Here is a 7,270-nt window from a genome sequence, read left to right on the forward strand (position 1 = left end):
AGTGTAATTTGTAATTTCCCCACTGGGGATCAATAAACAGTATAAATTATGAATTATAAATTACAATTAATATGAGGCTAGTCTACAGCAAACAGTCGGTCAGCTTAGCTTAGCATAAAGACTATAAACAGGGGGAAACATCTAGCCTGGCTCTACTGACAACGTTCAACAATTCCACGATTGCTTCGACGTAAATTCACCCGGATGTCCTTCTTTTTCGGCTGGATGTCCGCTACCTTCTGCTTTCTTTCTGTTGTGATTATGGTTAACTGCTCCTTAGATCTCCGCAGGGTGAATCGAGACAGCTAGCTCGATGTTGCATCTGAGTTTTCTGTTGCACGACTAAAAAACTTTTGAATGTACACGTTGCACCAAAACAAGTTCCTTCCCGAGGCTATTTAGCAGCCTTCAGGGCGCTTACCGTCGCCCAAGACGATGATTAGTTTAAAGACATGCCGATAAACCAGGGCACCGAGCACGTTTCAGCGCTGTGGACAAAGGTCTGGCAACGCGAGACTAGCACTAGCCTGGCTCTGTCCAAAGGCAGCACCAACGAAACTCAATCAATATGTTAAATCTTCTTTTTTTAAATAAGTATAAACAAAAATTGTAAAAGAAAAAAAAGTGTAAAAATACAGTTTGTCGTTTCAGGGGGTGAATGTAACTATTTTCTTGTCTGGAAAGATTTCCAAGAAATAGAGCATTAAGTAAGCTTAGCTTAGCATAAATACTGAAAGAAAGGGGAAATGTAAAGCCAGAGTCCAAAATTACCAGAAACCCTAAATATGTCTGTATTTTCTGCAGGCTTAAAAAGTCTGACTTGCTATAATGAAATAAACCAAGCAGCAAACATAAACAGAGAGAGCAGGCCAGGCCCGAACTGGCTAATGAGGAGAATTCTGGGTAGGCCTGTCTGGTTTTCGGTCGCGTGGGGCGGTGTTCTGTTCAGTCATCATGGCACTGGTTTGCAATCATAGTTGAATATCATGGTTGCTGTCCCTAGGCTGTTTGCAATTGCAGCCCACTCTTTTTTTTTCATTTATTTTTGTATTCAGGTATTTTTTTCCTGCAGCCCGCCGTTCTCTACATTCCCACTCTTGTAGTGCAGCCTGGTTAATGATGACGTGTTTACGACAAACAAAAACAAACCGTCATCTCGTAAACCTCAGCGACCGCGAGCAAAAGAAGCTGTAAAAACGGATGAAAACTGCACTGAAAAGTCGACAACACACAAAAGGAAAAGTCTAGAAAGGGACGTGGCCAAATGTGCTAAACTGAGCAACTTTTTCATTAAAACCAGCGAGAGTGAAACGCCAAATGAAGTCGATGAGACGGGTGAGCTAGTTAGGAGCATTGACTGTAAACATTGGTTCGGAGCAATGCAATATGTTGGCGGTTTTAACAAACATAAGACAACGTTGCCTGAAAACCAGCGTTCGTGTTTATGAATCCAACTTTTTCTTGTAGCTCTACAGCAGCAGCCAGTAGCTGGTCCAGTTGCTAACACTGAGAATGAAGAGACACTAGCCTACCAAGCACCGGCCATGCACCCACCACTCCAGAGTGGGCAGGTAGGACTGCTCATTGAGTGAATATTATCAGAACTAGATAATGAAGCGTATGGTGGAGACCAAGTCCAATGAGATAATCAATGATGGCGGATGATTCAGCATTCAATTACTGAAACTGACTTGATTTCATCAGAAAACTTTGTAATAAGCTGCTGTCAGTGTGGAAGGCACGTCTAATCTAACGTAATCAGATTAGTTAAAATATAACCACTTTATATGCCCAAATGTTACTAGTGATCCATTAGGCCTTCTATCATTCAAATAATGATAGTAAATACACAAAGCCCGGGACTAAAAGGGAACAGAAAGTTTTATGAAACATTATTTAAAGTGCAATAATTTCATTCTTTATTTCTTTTTCTTTTCTATTTTGATTTATTATTTTGTTTAATTACAAGGTTTGGATATTTGTGAACACTTATTTGCAAAGAAAAACAAGTTGAAGATTATATTGTGTTCTAAAGAATAATAGTGTTTTCTGATAAATCTACATTGTAAAACCCCACTTACTGTATTTGCACTGAATTGGAAATGAGGTTTTATGCTTGAATACAAGGCTGTGGAGAACAGTGCGCTATTGCAGACTTATATACTGAGGTTTTAATTAAATAATTTTAATATAGTTAGTCGTAAAGTAGAGTGGGCCGGTATGAAACTTCAGGGCTGAAAAGGAGTCTCACTTCGGCCCTAGAGCCGGCCTAGTCTCTCAGAAAACAAACATCTGTTACTATTAACGCCCAGGACCTGACCTATCCAATGCCAGCTGGCAGCTGATGGGAAACTATATTTACTTTCCTATTTGGTCTGGATGGTAGTTGTTGGTATTTTAAGATCAGGACGACTGTTTATTTGCATCGGTCGCTGTTCGCCTGCAAGTATAATCCAAGTGAAACAACTACGCTGCCAAAAGTAACTTCACTAAAAGTACTTCGTTTTAAGAGACTTCACGACCGCACTTGATTACTATCTTTGATCTGCCTCTCTGCTTTTATTCTTTCGTCATTCACAGAAACATTTAGACATTTTACACATATTTTAACCACACTCAGCTCTGGTTAATGCCTGGTTAATGCTGTCTAATATTCGGCCCATCACTTTGTTCCCGTAGTCTCGCATCTCCACAGCGCTGTGGAGTAAGGTCTGGCTACACCTCAGATACATTCTGGGAAAGGACAAAAAAGGCTCTGGGTTGTTTGGATTTATTTAAACCAATCACAATCGTCTTGGGCGGCACTAAGTTCTGGACGCATGCAGCAAGGGTGGCTCTGCAAAATGTCCTCAGAATGAACCTTGTTTTGGTGGAACATTTGGACCCCGCAAAAGTAAAACGCCACATAAAATCTTTGATGTTAACTGTTACGTTACAGTAACGTGAGCAATTTAAATTTAACATTGTGTTGCCGTGTGTACTTTGTCCAAAGCAATCCTGCCAATTGGTCCCAAAACATCGCAGTTAGATAGTAAAAGCCGTAAAATTACAATCATTCCATGAAAGAAGCAAGTAGACCTGCCTTACACCACATCTCATCGTCTGATTTTGAGAAATGGCTGAAAGCTCAGTGTCTAATAACCAGATTAGCCAGTGAACTTTGACTGACTTTTGAATGAACATATACGGAAACTTAGTTTTTTTTCTTCAGATTTTTGGCCTGAATGTCTACCCGAATGACACATTTCCTTCCAAAGAAAGAACTTATAGAGCTATGGGGTTTTCTTATTTTGTATGTCACCTCACGACCTCTGGTGGGCTTAACCCCCAGAGTTGGGAACTGTTGTGTCAGGTCACTGTGATTTGCATGGTGGTGACTTGTTTACTTGTCTGACTGAGATCTGTTTGTCAGGTCTGTTGACAGCAGCTGAAGTGAAACTGCAGCTGGAGACTCACAACACAAAACCAGACACATAGTCTATCTCAAATGGTGCTTCATTCCCTGGTGTTAAAGGCTAAATGCTACAGGTTATGTGTCATTAATATCCATTGATACTGATCATATTATAAAATAAATAAAGCTGCCTATTGTGGTTTTAGTGAAAGAACAGATTATTTTGAAAAGATGACTAAATTAAAGTAAATGAAGCTGAAAGAACACATTCAAATAACCAGAATAATTAATCAGATCTGCCGACACTGTCTTAGTGTTTAATGAGCAATTCACCCCATTAACTTTGATCACAGGCAACAAAATGCACATTGGTGTACATGTTGATTTATGTAGGGCCTTATAAGGAGGTGATTTTCATGTTTAAGTAAACAAAAATTAATTTTACACATCTGCCAAATCAGTATCTCAGGACATCATCATTGTTTAAAACAGCAAGAAGAAGCATTTCATTGTGATGAGAACTTTATACAGCAACAAGAACATGTACAATGTGTATTCATGTTGATTTGTGTGCGTGCGGCTGAGATTAGCCTTGTGATCTGCAGGAAGCCGCACCACATTGAGCGTCTTTGTACTGGGGATGAAAGGGAGCGCAGTCATCTGACAACCATAAGAGACCAGCCTTGTTTTTTATTTCTTCTATTTTCTCTAACAGTTTATAGCTGCAACCATGCAGGTGTCAATTTCCCTCCAATGCTGCGGGGCGCCACTCTGCTGTCGGCAACTTCTACACAGTATTGTGCCGCTGTCAATATTCTCATTCACCTGCTCAAATCCAGGTTATGCAACCCAGTGAGTCGCACAATATGAGGACTGTTTGGAGCTTCAGAGGCCGTTAGGGTACCCTAATCCATTTCAGGGGAAATACACCGTAAAAGTGGGCTGGTAATTAAAAACCAACTTTGTTACACGCGTGGCTGTTTTAACTCAGTGCTCCCACAGTTTGGGTTATTGAATGAGTGTTACAGCAAAAGAGAAAGCAGTTATTGTGAGTTAAGTCTACAGTCACTCTAGCAGCCCTGTAAGGCTGTTCTTATTGTTACGAGCAACCAAATCGGAAAAACATCAGCCTCAGAGTGATGTTTCCAAATCAGAGACAGTGAGAATTTTTGACAATGCGGAGATGTCTCTCAAAAGAACTACAGAAGTTTTAACAAACCATTGGCAAAATACCTGCAAAGCTACAGTTACATCACGATAAAAAACATGATTAACACAAATAAAATGACTTCATTCGATTTTAGCATAAAGCAGCAACAGAACAAAAAGTTTAAAAAGTAAAGGGGTGTGAATACTTTCACTGTATGACCAAATACCTGCAACTGACAGTAAAAAATCCAATAGGTGGACGTTCAATAATATATAAAACATCTCATAAACAGACATGAGGATCAGGAGGTACAGGGAATGCAATCCCCCCCCCAAAAAGGCACTGGGGCTGTTTTATAACCCATGAATTAGTATTTTGTGGCTCGGACAGATTTAACACTTACCTACATATTTTGTTCCACTTGATTTTATTACGTGTGACTGTGGTTTTCATCATGGAATCTGGTTTGTAAAGCTCAGACATGAAGTCTAAATTCCTCTACGGGGGAAAATAAACACTAACACCTAGACGCAGCAGCTCAGATTCTGGTCCCTGTGGTAAGAAACTGTCCAGGTCGTTGGGGAGTAAAACAACAGCAGCGAACCATGAAGGGACATGAAACAGGAAGCCTGATCCTGGGAGACAGTTGCCATTTGGCTGCCACTACAAAGTGCTCAGAGCCAGGTGACTCCTGTAAATCTTTTACTTGGACAGGCAGTGTATCAGTAGAAGAATTGTACGTGTCCACTCATCAAGGTGAAATGTAAGCTTAAATAGTTTCAGCAGCCGTGCTACCAGAAAGAAAGTACTTAGACAGGAGGAATGAGTGTTAGGTTTAATGTCTCGTGTTGCGGAGGAGAACAGGGGCGACAAGTATTCTTGGGTGTGTTTCAAGAGAACACCTGTGGAGTAAAGTGCACACCTCCGAAACAAGGCACAGACTACATGTGAGTCAGTGTCAGACTATTCATGTCAGACAGTCTGGATGGTGTGAAGATGAACAGGTTCTTTCATTTGGAGTCAGTTGTGACCTTTAACAAGATGCATGAAAGAAAATAATGGGTCATAATATCTTAATCTTTGCGCCACTGAAAACTAGGCCTGCACGATTAACAGTTATAAAATCGCGATCACTAACAAATTTACTCTAAAAATCTATCTGACCTTATGTGATCTCAGTTACCCTCTTTCAAAATTCCAGTGGTCAATTTAAAAAACTTCACCAATTCAGATAGAAAAATTAAGTGTTCAGTATTCAAAAACTATATTAAAATTGCTCAAATTTGAATTTGGATCTAAAAATTAAAGTCAAGTCAAAATATCTGGTTGCTCAAAATCGCTAGTATTGTTACCTCGGGAATATTTTTAATTCATGAAAGGAATAGTTTTACATTTTGAAAGTATGTCTATATGATTTGTTGCTAAGAGTTAGACAATACAATTAAAACCACTCTCATGTTTGAAGCTGAAGCAACAGGTGATTAGCTTAGCTTAGCATAAAAACTAGAAACATAGGGAAACAACTAGTCTGGCTTTGTCCAAAGGTAACAAAATCCACCTACCAGTGCCTCTTAAACTCACAAATTTTAAATATCAAGTTTGTTTAATCTGTTAACAAACAGAAATGTTGAAACAATGTGTCTGGCTGTGTATTGATTTAACAAACAAGGTATAGCAAACAACAACAAAAATACTTTAAGCATTTTTCTAGACTTTGGGCAGAGCTTTCAGTCTGTATGCTAAGCTAAGCTAATATTGCACCCTCCTTAATGCTCAGTCTCTCACTCAGCTGTTTCTATAGTATGAGTCTCACCATATTTGCCCATTTTATAGCTGACTATGAAGTTATAATGGACTGTCCTGTTGGCACAGGAACCATAAAACATTGGTTTCAACAATGATGGATTGTTAATTAGACTCTGCTCTGTCCCTATTGGATGCCTGAAGGAGAATTCGATGACAGACAACAGCTGGAGACCACAGAATGTGTTCGCAGATGTTGTGGCTCAGGAAGAGAAACATAAAGCTCAAAACTGGGAAAACTATGTCCGGAAGGAAAACCATTGTTCTATCACTGCATTCATCGTAGACATGGATGGACGAGAATAGAAACCCAAACCTCTTTAGACATTTTAGGAGGGAAGCTGGGCTGTTGGCTCTTCCAGACAGCAATCTGACAGAAAACAGACAGGATGTGATGTTTTCTCTCAGTTTGGTTGTCCTCCTTGTTTTGTTGACCCAGCTTGATGCCCTGTAAGAGGAAGCAGTGCTGTTATCTGCAGGGAGGGATGCACGGGGGGTGTCTTCAGTGTTGTGTCAACATTGGGAGACAAAGTCTCCAAATTAGCTGTGGAGAAGAGGGAGTTTCTGCTTCTAGCATCAGCTTTAGAACATGACCAAGAGTGGACTGTGTTTATCTTTTTGTTTATCTGAAATTGCTGCATCAAGGGTTATTAGAAACAAAATGTTTGATAGCAGTCAGACATGAGGAATGTAAACTGCACTTTCTCAAAGAATCCTTTAACAGACCAGATGCAAATACTTTGAGTATAAAGCGCGGCACCTGTAAATGTGTGGAGCGGGAAACCTTAATCATGACTGACGTTTAATTCTTACTAGCTTAAAACAAAACCCCAAAAATTGAAGTGGCCTTCATTAGTTTGTACCGAGCTCTGGCTCTCATCGTTTTGTCAACGTTTAGACCGATGGTGACGTCCAGACGGGGG

General features: G+C 40.0%; 1 protein-coding gene across 5 annotated transcripts in view; it reads left to right on the forward strand.

The window, feature by feature from the left end:
• Positions 1 to 7,270, forward strand: part of LOC116701585 (four and a half LIM domains protein 3) — a 16,798-nt gene that overhangs the window by 2,102 nt on the left and 7,426 nt on the right. For 2 of the 5 annotated variants that reach the window (XM_032535327.1, XM_032535329.1), the window contains exon 1: positions 1,214 to 1,335. The exons of 2 other annotated variants lie outside the window; for them this stretch is intronic. The gene's annotated coding sequence lies outside the window, so the exon portion shown is untranslated. Of the gene's footprint in view, positions 1 to 1,213; positions 1,336 to 1,489; positions 1,572 to 7,270 lie in introns of those variants that run through there. One more of the 5 variants, XM_032535328.1, reaches the window with a different exon arrangement.

This window comes from Etheostoma spectabile, chromosome 14, assembly GCF_008692095.1.
Source record: "Etheostoma spectabile isolate EspeVRDwgs_2016 chromosome 14, UIUC_Espe_1.0, whole genome shotgun sequence".
NCBI lineage: Eukaryota > Metazoa > Chordata > Actinopteri > Perciformes > Percidae > Etheostoma > Etheostoma spectabile.